Raw genomic sequence first — 13,173 nt, 5'->3', positions numbered from 1 at the left:
ACTGGATACCCTACGGCAGAAATTGCAGTGCATGCCCCCTCACTCTCCCCCTTCCCCCCTCCTTTGCTGGCAGACTGCTGGGCTCACACTGTGGTATAGATTGTGCAGTAGACAAGACTTTCAGAGTCGCACAGGCGCCCGTCTGACAGTCCAGAGCCAGTTTAGTCCACACTAGATTGCAGCTGCCGCCTTGCGCTCTGTCTGACAGTGCGAAGGAAATGAGGCGTGGGCAGACATTGAAACTGTAGCGCTGTCTGTTAGAGAATAGGACTGCAGCTGCAACCTAGCGCTGTAAGTGCTAAGTGCTATGGGTGCCTAACGCCCTTAGGTCAAGTTCTCGGCTCATGCGTGCGGGCGCTATTGGTGTACTTTCTCGCAGTTTTATAAAGCGTGAACTTAACATGAGGGCATTGAAGCGGTTTTTACGAGAAGCACAAATTCTACACGAAAGCATACCATTTTTTGGTTTTTATGGCATGGGGTGCTCACATCCCAGCGTCCTTAACCTAATCTCCCCAAGCCATAAACACAGAAATTATCCTTTCATGTTAAACATTTGCATCTCATGTCATCTAAAGTGCTTTACTGTACTCCAGCCAAGTTCGCTCTATATAAAGCTGCAAAAAAAGTTCCGGCTATGCCTTGCACATATGTGCGAACTTGGCCAAAGGCAGCGCACTACCGCTTTACATGGAAGAAGAAAATGCCGATATCGTTAAATACCTGCCCAGCCGCCAGATTCCCAGACACGCCCCTACCAGACCCCTACGACCCACTCTAATCAATTTTTATGAAGCGCGAACTTACCATGAGGTCATTAAAACGCTTTTCATGAGTACCAAAAGTTCTACATGAAAGTGTGATGTATTCCTATAGGTTCTGAATCGATCCCCCTATTCCTGACCCTATTCTGGTTAGCAAACTAACAAGTTAACTAAGTAATCAGCCCATGAGGCAGAAAACCCCCATGATGCAGATACCGTTATCTGACGCAGTCACACTACGGCACAGGAACGTGTTATCTGATTAGGTCATAACGCTTGCGATCTAATTAGACAAGCGATATTCCTCCAGCCCCTGATAAGGCATACGGAGTTCTCATAACAAATCAAACCTATGACAACCTGGGCAAAACCCTGCGGCCATTGTTTTGATTTCACCGAGAACTTCAGCAAAAGAATGTGCTAACGAGCAAGTCGTATGACATCCTTATTGACGTATCTATGTCCATCCTTACGTCAATCTCGGCACCTTAAAGGTATAAATATTACCGATCTTGCCCTATGCAAACACACGCGTGGTGACGAGACGGAGCAGCCATACTTGCCGAAGCCCAAAAGCAGAGCAGACCCCGCTGGCAGCAGCCCCGCCTTTCTGACGCGCTGAGAACGAGAAGCTGCTTTCTCCTGCCGAGAAACCAAGCACCGGAGCTCCCGGGTAGCCCTCGCAGGCAGCCTGGAATATCGAGACCAGAGAAAGAGATACCATTCCTCATTCATCCTAACTTCCAGGTACAGAACTGAATAACCCCTCACAGAGAATTCTTAAGTTATTTCACTTGGCAAAAACAAACTTAACTTAAACTGTAACTTTCTATTCCCGCCCTCGTATTAGACTTAGGTCAGGTACACGGGGTAGGCGTATCTAGAAACACCAGTTGAGTACGTTTAGTCAAATGTATATGTGTATGTAATATATTTTATTCATTTTAAACATCTTATGGCTTAGAAACCATATCAATGTTTTTACAGTATTATTTTATACTGCTGCTTTTAATGTATGCACTTTACTTAACTATAAGTATTGCAATAATATCGATCCATTTCTCTTGTATGAGAAAAGAGACTGATCAATAAATAACACCTTTTATTGAACACGCCCGTCTCTTCCTTTTCTCTACAATCTGATGAGACTAAGAATGCACGTACTGACTGAGTAAAATAAATTGCCTTTTGTTCACACGACTCTCGAGATTTACTCTTGATTAGGGGAGAGCGAAGTTGTCATGTTCTATGGTTGTCAGAAACTAAATCCCTTCTTGTCTAATCAGGGAAGTTTATTCTTTCCTGAACATTCGAGAAAGTTTCTAGTGAACTCTGAGCTAAGCTGGCAAACCCAAAACTTTAAGTCTAATATCGACAGTAGTAGACCTAGTTAACGTCTGGTCTAGGCCTTTACTATTGTAGGTATTATTCCAATGCGCAGAGCCTATTGGGATGATAGGAACTACACTACATGGCGCCCAACGCGTTTGGAAAGGGCGATAAAACTAACGTAAGACATTTAGAGTAACTCAGTCGTGCTTTCTCACTCAGACCCCTTTTCCCATAATACTCCAAAGACGTCTGGAGTGGGTAAAAGGTAATATCCGCCAAACCTCGCAGGAGGAAACTCCTATGTATGGTACTTGGTTTAGTCAACGTTGAAGGATAAAAACAGTTCCAAAATATTGTGCATCTAATCTTTGTTTCCATAAGAAACCTGATCTGCAAACAAACAAAATAACCTTTTGGACAGTAAAATGTCAGACAATGAGGATGAAAGAGAGGCAGTTAGATTAGCAACTGAACTCGGAGCAGCTGATGCTACCATGCAGGCAGCGGACGAGGATATAATACTCATCCCGGTCATCAAAAGGAGATCTATAACTCTAAAACTTATAGAAAATGGACTGACACCTAGAGGTGGCACAGTCATATTCGTAATTGAGGCACACGAATATCGGCAGACAGAGGTATACTATTCATGGATACATTTTCCAGCAGCAAATGCTGTAACAAAGTACTTCCACTATTACAAAATAGAGGAACCTCCTAATGAGTACACTCCTTTCGAGGAGGTGGAAGTACCACTCAAATTTCAAGAGCATTTGCTCTTATTTGATGGCGCCCTAAAACATAACAATCACATCACCAGGCTCGGTCCTTTAGGAAGACCAGGAGCAACGTGGCCGGTCCTAGCCGGATACACACCACATCCAGACATCGACGGGATGTCTGCAGCTAACCTATTAACACAGCTAAAACAATTAATAAAAATACATAGACAATTAGTCCAGTATGTGATGCGGACTTCAACAATTCAGCCAGCGATTAAACTTCCACAGCGGACCCCTCACCAGGGGAACACAAATAAAATTACACCACAGAACATCCAATCCTGCCTAGGTAAAGTACCGACTAAACGGGAACAAATACCATTCTGGTTGGCGCAGAAAATCACCCAAATAGAGGCGGTGTTTCCAGACACCACCCCGCTAGAAAAGCACAGGATTGTGACTATCTGTCTCCCAATGGGAATCGCACCGCACATAGAGGACTGTGACACTTGGGGTACAGTCTTTGCTTCCATCTACACAAAAACGCACGGTGTTCCATCCATTTCGGTAATACCAGATGTGCTAAAACAAATTCAAGACGAATACGGTCCAGAACCCGCTTTAACTCTTGGTATGAAATTACTAAAAGACTTCAAGCAGGTCTCGGCTATATTATTAGCCAACATAAAGGGAGAAGCAGGAAACGTGGCGATCCGCCAGAGGTTAAAAGAGACAGATATAGCAGACCAACCAGCTGAAATTGCCAGAATCATAGAAAAATCCTATGAGGAACTAGGTAGAGATAGTTTAGGTGGAATACCAGTAAAACCACAACTGATTGAAAGTCCTGAAAAAATATTTTTTAATAATAATTCTACATCACCAAAAAAGAACTGGGATGGAAACAAACAATCCAATCCTAAAGAAAAGAAATTCCAGTCCAGAGGAAGGTCTCCTAGGTGAAGAGAAAAATCTCCGAACCAAAGACACAGGTCACCCCAGAGTGACCCCTCTGGGAAAATATATAACCTTAGAAATAGGGATAATATAAAAAAGCCTGATAGATATCAAGACATTGATACACGTCCCTCTCAATCTTTTCAGACTTCCTCGCAGAAATCGGAAAGAAGAGGACGATCAGAACAAAGAGAAGAGCACGCCAAGTCCAAAGACAAGGAACCTGCTCAGCTAAAAAAGAAATTACAATTTCAAAAAAGAAGGTAGCCAGCATTAAAATAGTTAACAATGCCGAGAATACTGAGGACACAACTGAAAAACGGGGAATGGGCTCAGACAATGCTAGACAGCGCAGCAAAAGTGAGCATAGCTCGCAAAGTCCTTATGAATCATCTGGAGACAGTGGACACGAATGAATATCTTCAAGTGGAAACTGCGGACACCAGAGTTAGCAAACCTCACAAAATATACGAAATAACATTGCGTATAGAGGGGGATAAGACTAGAAAAATAAGGGGACTATTTTGGGATAATCTCTCCAAGGGCTATGATATCCTTCTAGCTGAAAAAGACTGGCCACCAGAGTTTGTCAGGGAGTGCCCTCATGGCGAAGAAATAATTATGCCTGCCTTCTCAAATCAAATTCCAATTCATAAAAAATACACACTTGCTAGAAAGTGGGCAGTGGCTCTAGCTCCTGCTTTATATAAAAATCACGTGGGATGGGACGAGGACTCTCCTCCTCACAAAATCCAGTTAAAATCACAACCAACTGCACAAAGGCAGTACCCAATTAAGCAAGAAGCTAAAAAACAGGTAAATGAAATACTAGATCAGCTAGAATACCAGGGGGTGATTGAAACTTGCACCTCACAAATGAACAACCCTTTGTTTCCGGTCTCCAAACCAGACAATTCATACCGTCTAGTTTTGGATTACCGACACCTTAACACATGTTGCAAAACTTTGGCAGTGCAAAACTCACATAGTGCTGCACTAATGAATAACATAGTGCGCAAAAAATACAAAACAACCTTAGACATCTCCAATGGATTCTTTTGTCAAAACATAGCACCAGAGAGCAGATATTTAACTGCGTTCTCAATAAATGGCACTCAAAAACAATTCTGTCGGTTAGCCCAGGGGTACAAGAACAGCCCGGGGGTATTCTCAGCGAGAGTAACAGAATTACTACAACTATATGATGATGAAGCATTATCTTATGTCGATGACATTTACTTAACAGATGATGACTTGGAGACTCACTTGAAGAGAGTGAACACCATAATACTTGGGTTCGCAGCAGAGGGTTACAAATTCAACTTTAAAAAATCCAGAATTGCCCATCTGACAGTCCTATTCTTAGGATATGAGTTATCAAGTGAAGGCAAAAGCCTGGCTGACAATTTCCTAGAGAAATGCGCCGTAATCCAAGCACCTAGAACACTAAAAAACCTACAGTCGATTCTAGGCTTCCTAAATTTCGGAAGAACATACATTGCAAATTACGCAGAAAGGGTCAAACCCCTTTATGATCTGATTAAACCAGATTTTAAAAGATCCAATTGGACTCAAATACACACAGAAATTTTGAGATCCCTACAAACAGACATGCTAATTAAAACAAAATTAGAAACACGTGATAACACACGCATTCTTGTGATTCGAGTCATCCCAGGAAGATGCGGATTCACATACCTGACCTCTAATGAGGGAGAAAAGGTACCAATTGCATTCAAATCACACTTGTACACTAAGGCTGAAATGAAATTTAGCCCTACGGAAAAAATTCTAACTGCAACACAAACAGCTATAGCAAAAGAACGAGCCCTGGCACAAGGTAAACGAATAATAATCGTGACACCGATACCAGCATTAGAGGCTGTAACAAAAGCAAGCATTCCGAATGCTAAAGCGCTCCATCCAAGATGGATACAATGGGCTAACTCTCTTGCTGCAACAGACGTAGCATACGAATTTGATCCCAACTTAAAAACACAAGAATTTCTCCAATATGAATTTGAATGTCCTCTGCCGACCGAAATTCTGCCTCTAGAACACTACGGCTGTATAATATATACAGACGGATCAGCACAACCCGCAGTAGGGGGTAAACAAGCTTACAGTGCTGCGTGCGCGATTGTCAAAGGTCGCTGGCACGAAGGAAAATTTAAACCAACCCTCACTAAAACACAATCTCTAGGAGATTGTACAGCTCAGCGAGCTGAACTACTGGCATTCAAGATGGCGCTTGAAAATACCGATCGAGAATTCCCCACACTTATAGTGTGCGATTCGTATTATTGCGTTCAGTCTTATAATGAATACTTGCAGATCTGGCTTCAAAATGGTTTTAAAGATGACACAGATGCACCAATAAAGCAGAAACTGCTCTGGGAACAAATAGCTCTTTTACAAAAAGAACTACCAAAGACTCACGTGACACACTCACTGAGTCATCAGCGTGATGGCGTTCACGTTGCAGGGAATTCATTGGCTGAAACAGCCACAGCGGCAGCAACTAAAACGGCTCCCGTAGTTCGAAAAAAGCGTACATTAAAATACATTGACGGTGAAACAGTGCTGGCGGTGAAAACGTCATCAAAAGGCGACTGCTCAGCGTTACCGATCAACTATCCACTCAATTATACATACATAATCGATGCAAACTCCGTCCCTTTTGCTCGAATCCCTGGAGTGGGGGCTAGAGTGATTCCAAACATGGACAGGAGAAACTTGTTAATCGCAGACGCACATATGGGCGAGGGTCTCAGACACCTCAAACTAAAAGATTCTCTGGAAGAATTACAATCACGGTACTGGTGGCCAGGCATGAGCCTGCGTCACACCATGTTTGTAAAAAAACTGCCCAAACTGCAACAGAGATCGCAGTGGGGAGAGAAACAGTTTAATACCTCGTCGGTTTACTCCAGAAAAGATCAAGAGTAAAAAAGAAGGCTTGCGATTAACATATACAGGCTAGTTTACACTTATAATGTAGATCACCAGCACTCGGCTGACGTCTGGACTGTTATACAAAGATTTGCGAGTCTAAATGGCATATACGCTAAGAGCATGCTACGTTTGACCATTGTTTTCACTCTAGCCCTCCAGCCTGAGGGGAAACATGACCAAATGAGCATAGCCCAGCGGGAATCTTCTCACTTCCTTCCTGAGGGTACGGGATGGTGTAAAGAAAAAACCAAGGCATAAAGCAATCTATAACAGAAAGGATATTAGGTTCGGGAGCTGGGTGGGTCAAACATCTAATAAGTGTCCAACGTAGTCTAAATAACTTGCCAAGAAATTCTCTGAAGGGATTCAGTCCGTACGAATTATTATTCGGAACTAGGATGTTGATCTCTGACCTTGACAGTCAGACTTCTGTGGTGAAAGAAAAAAGCTTTGATATCAAAGACCGTTTGGCTATTTTGCAGGACTTAAACAAAACAAGAAAAGACCTGAGCAACATAAAGTTGAAACAACAGCCAACAACCACTGAAGAACCACCACCTGTCCCAGCAAGACCTGTCTGGATTCCAAAAGTCGGGGATCTAGTCAGGGAAAAGATCGCGGTAAAGAAGGAATTTGGGCCTTCTTACAGAAAAGCAGTTCCTGTCTTGTCTGTCAACGGGACAAGATCAGTTGTACTACCGCCACTTGCTGGAAAAAAGGAGAACCGAGTTGTATCCATCGACCTGGTAAAACCACAATCATGTGGCCAATAACAAACAGTAGGCCAATTGGACTCCCAATAAGTAGCAGAACACCAAGGTTTGCTACCAGTACAGAGGTCCTAACGAAGAGGCTCATCACATTTGAAACGCCTACAGAAGAACAACAAGGACTATGCAACAATGCAATAGAACTCAGACCTCTGAAAACCCAAATAAAAACATTTAGCAGAGACACACCAATTCATAGTGAAGTACCAAGTGAACATGCAAGAAACAGAAATCCTGAAGCAATTGGAACAATTGACAGAACTGCATCCGGCTACTTCATAAACTTCGATGATTCCTCTGAAGGCTTCAGTGAATCAAAGACACAGCCATCATCAAAAACCTTTAAAGATAAAGCTAAAGAACTTTTGAAACAACTGAAAGAAACATATCTGATTTCCCCATGGATTGAATTTTGGGTGGGTTTTGGTGCATTTATCCTCATACTTTGGCTCATCATGATACTAACTTTGGGACGCTTCATTGAGGGAAAATATGCTAAAATGGACACAGCAAGTCAGAAAATCAACTTGATCCTCAAACCACACACATCTTCACACATCGAGAAAAGAGAACTTTCTTCAGTCAACTTCACAGCCAATCCGATACCTGGTGGGGTAGCATGGGACAACACTGACTATGAAATTCATGGTCCGGTCGAAATCCTGAAATATCCACACCAAATTAAGATCTCCTTGAGTGACTTTGTAAAACCAAACTCATTTGCCGATGATTGGGACTTTGAAAGCATTAATAATATGATGTCTGACTTAGTAATGTCTGCTAAATTTACCAAACATGATTATTTGCAGGGTTCTACCAATTATGATAGTATGTACTGTTATAACCACTATGGTAACCATTTTCTACATAAATCTGCACAACCTAGAAATGTTTTAAATTATAATCAATGGGAACATTGTGCAACACCTCCAAAAGGAAGCTCAAGAACCGTTTACGACAAATACTCATATTTTTCAGGGTTTAACACAAGTAATGCTGAAACATTTTATTTTAAATTATCAAACAAGACAGGGACAAAAACCATGATAACCAACACAAAATTGATATATTCTGACTCATTTTTTGGAAAAATGAATACTTTTGGTTTTGATTATTGGGACAAAAATGTTGAATTGAAAAGTGTTTGGGGTACAAAAGATTGGCAAGTACAGGGTATAGAAGCTTTGTTTAGAGCCTGCATGATCCCAGAACAAATGATATTTTTAAATGACACTGTTCAACAAACCACCTGTCTTGGCCTAGCCAAAATCAAAGATTTGAATATACCGTCTATTCCAAAGCCAACAATGTTTAGCAACACTTCTACAGATGAAGAGATAGACGTAAACAATATATTAAACCAAAACAGAACACATCCTGATTGGAAACAATGGTTGATCTGGCCCACAGATACTAATAACTGTCAAGACAGATTCCTGAACAAAACACAGGGGTTCAAAATGACCAGGCCAGACCCTAGATATCCCCAAAGACATCACCCAGGGATAATAACAACCTACAGTGTGGGCAAATTATGCCTTCAATGGCTACAAACTTCCACACTGGCAGAAATTAAGCAACACCTAACTTTACTTACTGATGGTGCTGACTTGCGTGATTTCATAATGGGACCACGCAAACAGCGTCAAAAACGTTTCATAGCAGCCTCTGTATAGGCAGCATACAATGAGGCCTGGAAGGTTACTCAAATTGAGACAGCAGAGAGAATACGGGAAATTGACCGTATTAATTTGGAAAAATCACTTTCTGTAGTGGACAATGGGTTAATGACTCTGTCCTCCAGAATTTATTCTTTGGACAGCATTGTGTCTTCAGCAATCGACATATTATCGCAGGACTTACTGTTGCTACAACACGGTCAGTCCCAATTGCGTTCTATTGTACAGCTTGGCTGGACGTTACAAAACCTGCTTTCAGGCTATGTGCCTTGGCGTTTAATCAACACAACGTCACTATTCCAAATCTTTAACCTTACTGATAGACAAATCAGTATGGCGCAAAGGGGTGCTGATTATACAATCTTGAGCATTGAAAAACTAGAAAGATTACCAGTGACAATGTCAGAACGACCTGTCAGTGAATGGATAATACATGGGATAATTAATATTCCAATCTCAACCTTCAGGTTTCAATACTGCCAAAAATATATACAGGCTGGCATGTACGAGAAATTGGGAAAGGGGTACATTAAAACAACATGGAACCTGCCCTATTCACATGCATGTGTCAGTAATAAAGGACAGAAAGTGTTTCTTAGTGGCAACAATTGTGCGATGTCACTAAGTGGCACACTTCTGTGTAACGGAATTAGTTTGCATGGAGCCTGTGAAGGGAATTCATACAACCTTTCATGTCACCAGCAAGGCGCACCTGCAACAGAAATAGAACCATTCTTTCAAAGACTCTATAATGGGAGTTACATTCTAATTGTAGACCGCAGATGTTGTAGTCTTATGCCCGGGACTCCTTATCTAGTAACTACGACTGCGAAGGTCAAGTGCTGTGGACGCTCATTGTTCCCCAGCTCCTTTCCAGACAGGGAGGCAAGGGCATGGCCCAATTTGAAAATTACTTCTATTCGAATAGATAGTTTAAGCAGAATGAAAACAGTGCTTCTTCAGACGCCTACAAGGCTCACGTCATCAAAAGAAACGTATGATCTACAAGTCGCAAGGACGACTGCAGAGATACATTCGTTGTTATCAACTAATTCCCCCATACATTTCGCAGAAATACTAAACGAAATCTTAAATATTTCTGATACCAATGGGGTCTCAAAGGTATTTAAGACAGTATTTTCGATGGCATTAACACCATTCAAAGCCATACTGGGTATTTTTCCAGATTTCGTCCATTCGATTTTTGGCGGACTTCCCCTGATCTTGGGACTAATTGCAGGAATCCTATTCTTAGTCCTTATTTTTCGTTATGGCAACCCATGTCACAGACAAAACTCTTGCGACAAGGGAAGAAACAATCCTAGCCATTGGATACCGGGACCGGATATCAAAAATCCTGGGACTCTCCCGGCTTAGAGACCTGAACATGACTTGGTTTCTATCATTTCGACCAATGTGGCAAAGATGTGTTTTACCTGTATTAAGGTGTCTGCTATGCGGAGAAGAATGCGTGTTAGACACCTGTCTGACGCTACAATCGGATGCGCCAATGGATGCAGAAACATTGTTGAGCCCAATCAAGGTTCATGCTTTGTGCTGCCCTCAAAGGCTACCAATCCTGATGACGGCATTCGTGGAAGCTTCACCACTACGATTGATGGGTAGTGAAGTTCAAGATGAAAGCAGCATCGATCAGGTACGACCTTCTGTCAGCAATGCGAATCTGAATGTCAATGGAGACAATCATGCGCACGAATGCATGATTACACCTATTTCCGAGTTAGTGGAACTTTCCCAGGAAGCTGTTGACAGCTTTTTCGAAAGCCTGAATGATATGATGTTCTCTCCAGAGCAGAAATAGAGACTTTTGAGCAAGCTCGCACACGGCGTTCCCTGAATTCGGCCTTCAACTTTAAAAATAAAGTCACATGAACAATTTTCCCTCCAGTTCACGGACAGCAAGTTTTTCAGCAGCCCCAAAATATTTTTGCATATTTTTCGGGACACTATCTTCTGCTTAAAGTAAGAACTATTCTTAAAGAACTAAGGTTTCTAAAATTTTAGATAGCTTATAGACATAGCTTATAGACATTAGCTGCCCGCTGGTATGTTCATAAATATTTTAAATATTTTATTCTGTGATGGAATGGTCTCGAACTTTTTTTCTGTATTAAGAGCCATTTCATGTGTAAATTCTCATATACCAAATAGCAATAATGTATACAATTGCGTGATTACCTTAGCATTATTATACAGCTTGAGTGCATACAATACATATGATTGCAACTTTTCCGTATATTTGAAAATTTCAAAATGCATTTATGTATTTTGGGGTGGTAAGGTATACACTATACTCTATAGTATGTTGTACTATGTTATACTATGCATAGATTAGTAAATATGACCATAGTTATGCCTTGCACATATGTGCGAACTTGGCCAAAGGCAGCGCACTACCGCTTTACATGGAAGAAGAAAATGCCGATATCGTTAAATACCTGCCCAGCCGCCAGATTCCCAGACACGCCCCTACCAGACCCCTACGACCCACTCTAATCAATTTTTATGAAGCGCGAACTTACCATGAGGTCATTAAAACGCTTTTCATGAGTACCAAAAGTTCTACATGAAAGTGTGATGTATTCCTATAGGTTCTGAATCGATCCCCCTATTCCTGACCCTATTCTGGTTAGCAAACTAACAAGTTAACTAAGTAATCAGCCCATGAGGCAGAAAACCCCCATGATGCAGATACCGTTATCTGACGCAGTCACACTACGGCACAGGAACGTGTTATCTGATTAGGTCATAACGCTTGCGATCTAATTAGACAAGCGGTATTCCTCCAGCCCCTGATAAGGCATACGGAGTTCTCATAACAAATCAAACCTATGACAACCTGGGCAAAACCCTGCGGCCATTGTTTTGATTTCACCGAGAACTTCAGCAAAAGAATGTGCTAACGAGCAAGTCGTATGACATCCTTATTGACGTATCTATGTCCATCCTTACGTCAATCTCGGCACCTTAAAGGTATAAATATTACCGATCTTGCCCTATGCAAACACACGCGTGGTGACGAGACGGAGCAGCCATACTTGCCGAAGCCCAAAAGCAGAGCAGACCCCGCTGGCAGCAGCCCCGCCTTTCTGACGCGCTGAGAACGAGAAGCTGCTTTCTCCTGCCGAGAAACCAAGCACCGGCGCTTCCGGGTAGCCCTCGCAGGCAGCCTGGAATATCGAGACCAGAGAAAGAGATACCATTCCTCATTCATCCTAACTTCCAGGTACAGAACTGAATAACCCCTCACAGAGAATTCTTAAGTTATTTCACTTGGCAAAAACAAACTTAACTTAAACTGTAACTTTCTATTCCCGCCCTCGTATTAGACTTAGGTCAGGTACACGGGGTAGGCGTATCTAGAAACACCAGTTGAGTACGTTTAGTCAAATGTATATGTGTATGTAATATATTTTATTCATTTTAAACATCTTATGGCTTAGAAACCATATCAATGTTTTTACAGTATTATTTTATACTGCTGCTTTTAATGTATGCACTTTACTTAACTATAAGTATTGCAATAATATCGATCCATTTCTCTTGTATGAGAAAAGAGACTGATCAATAAATAACACCTTTTATTGAACACGCCCGTCTCTTCCTTTTCTCTATAATCTGATGAGACTAAGAATGCACGTACTGACTGAGTAAAATAAATTGCCTTTTGTTCACACGACTCTCGAGATTTACTCTTGATTAGGGGAGAGCGAAGTTGTCATGTTCTATGGTTGTCAGAAACTAAATCCCTTCTTGTCTAATCAAGGAAGTTTATTCTTTCCTGAACATTCGAGAAAGTTTCTAGTGAACTCTGAGCTAAGCTGGCAAACCCAAAACTTTAAGTCTAATATCGACAGTAGTAGACCTAGTTAACGTCTGGTCTAGGCCTTTACTATTGTAGGTATTATTCCAATGCGCAGAGCCTATTGGGATGATAGGAACTACACTACAAAAGCATCATTTTTTTTAGTTT

The 13,173-nt window shown here is 41.6% G+C and overlaps 1 protein-coding gene across 3 annotated transcripts in view; it reads right to left on the bottom strand.

The window, feature by feature from the left end:
• Window positions 1-13,173, bottom strand: part of SCYL2 (SCY1 like pseudokinase 2) — a 366,719-nt gene that overhangs the window by 280,904 nt on the left and 72,642 nt on the right. The window lies entirely within an intron of this gene.

This window comes from Lissotriton helveticus, chromosome 1_1 (assembly GCF_964261635.1).
Source record: "Lissotriton helveticus chromosome 1_1, aLisHel1.1, whole genome shotgun sequence".
NCBI classification, from domain to species: Eukaryota; Metazoa; Chordata; class Amphibia; order Caudata; family Salamandridae; genus Lissotriton; species Lissotriton helveticus.
This window is presented reverse-complemented; position numbering and strand designations above follow the sequence as displayed.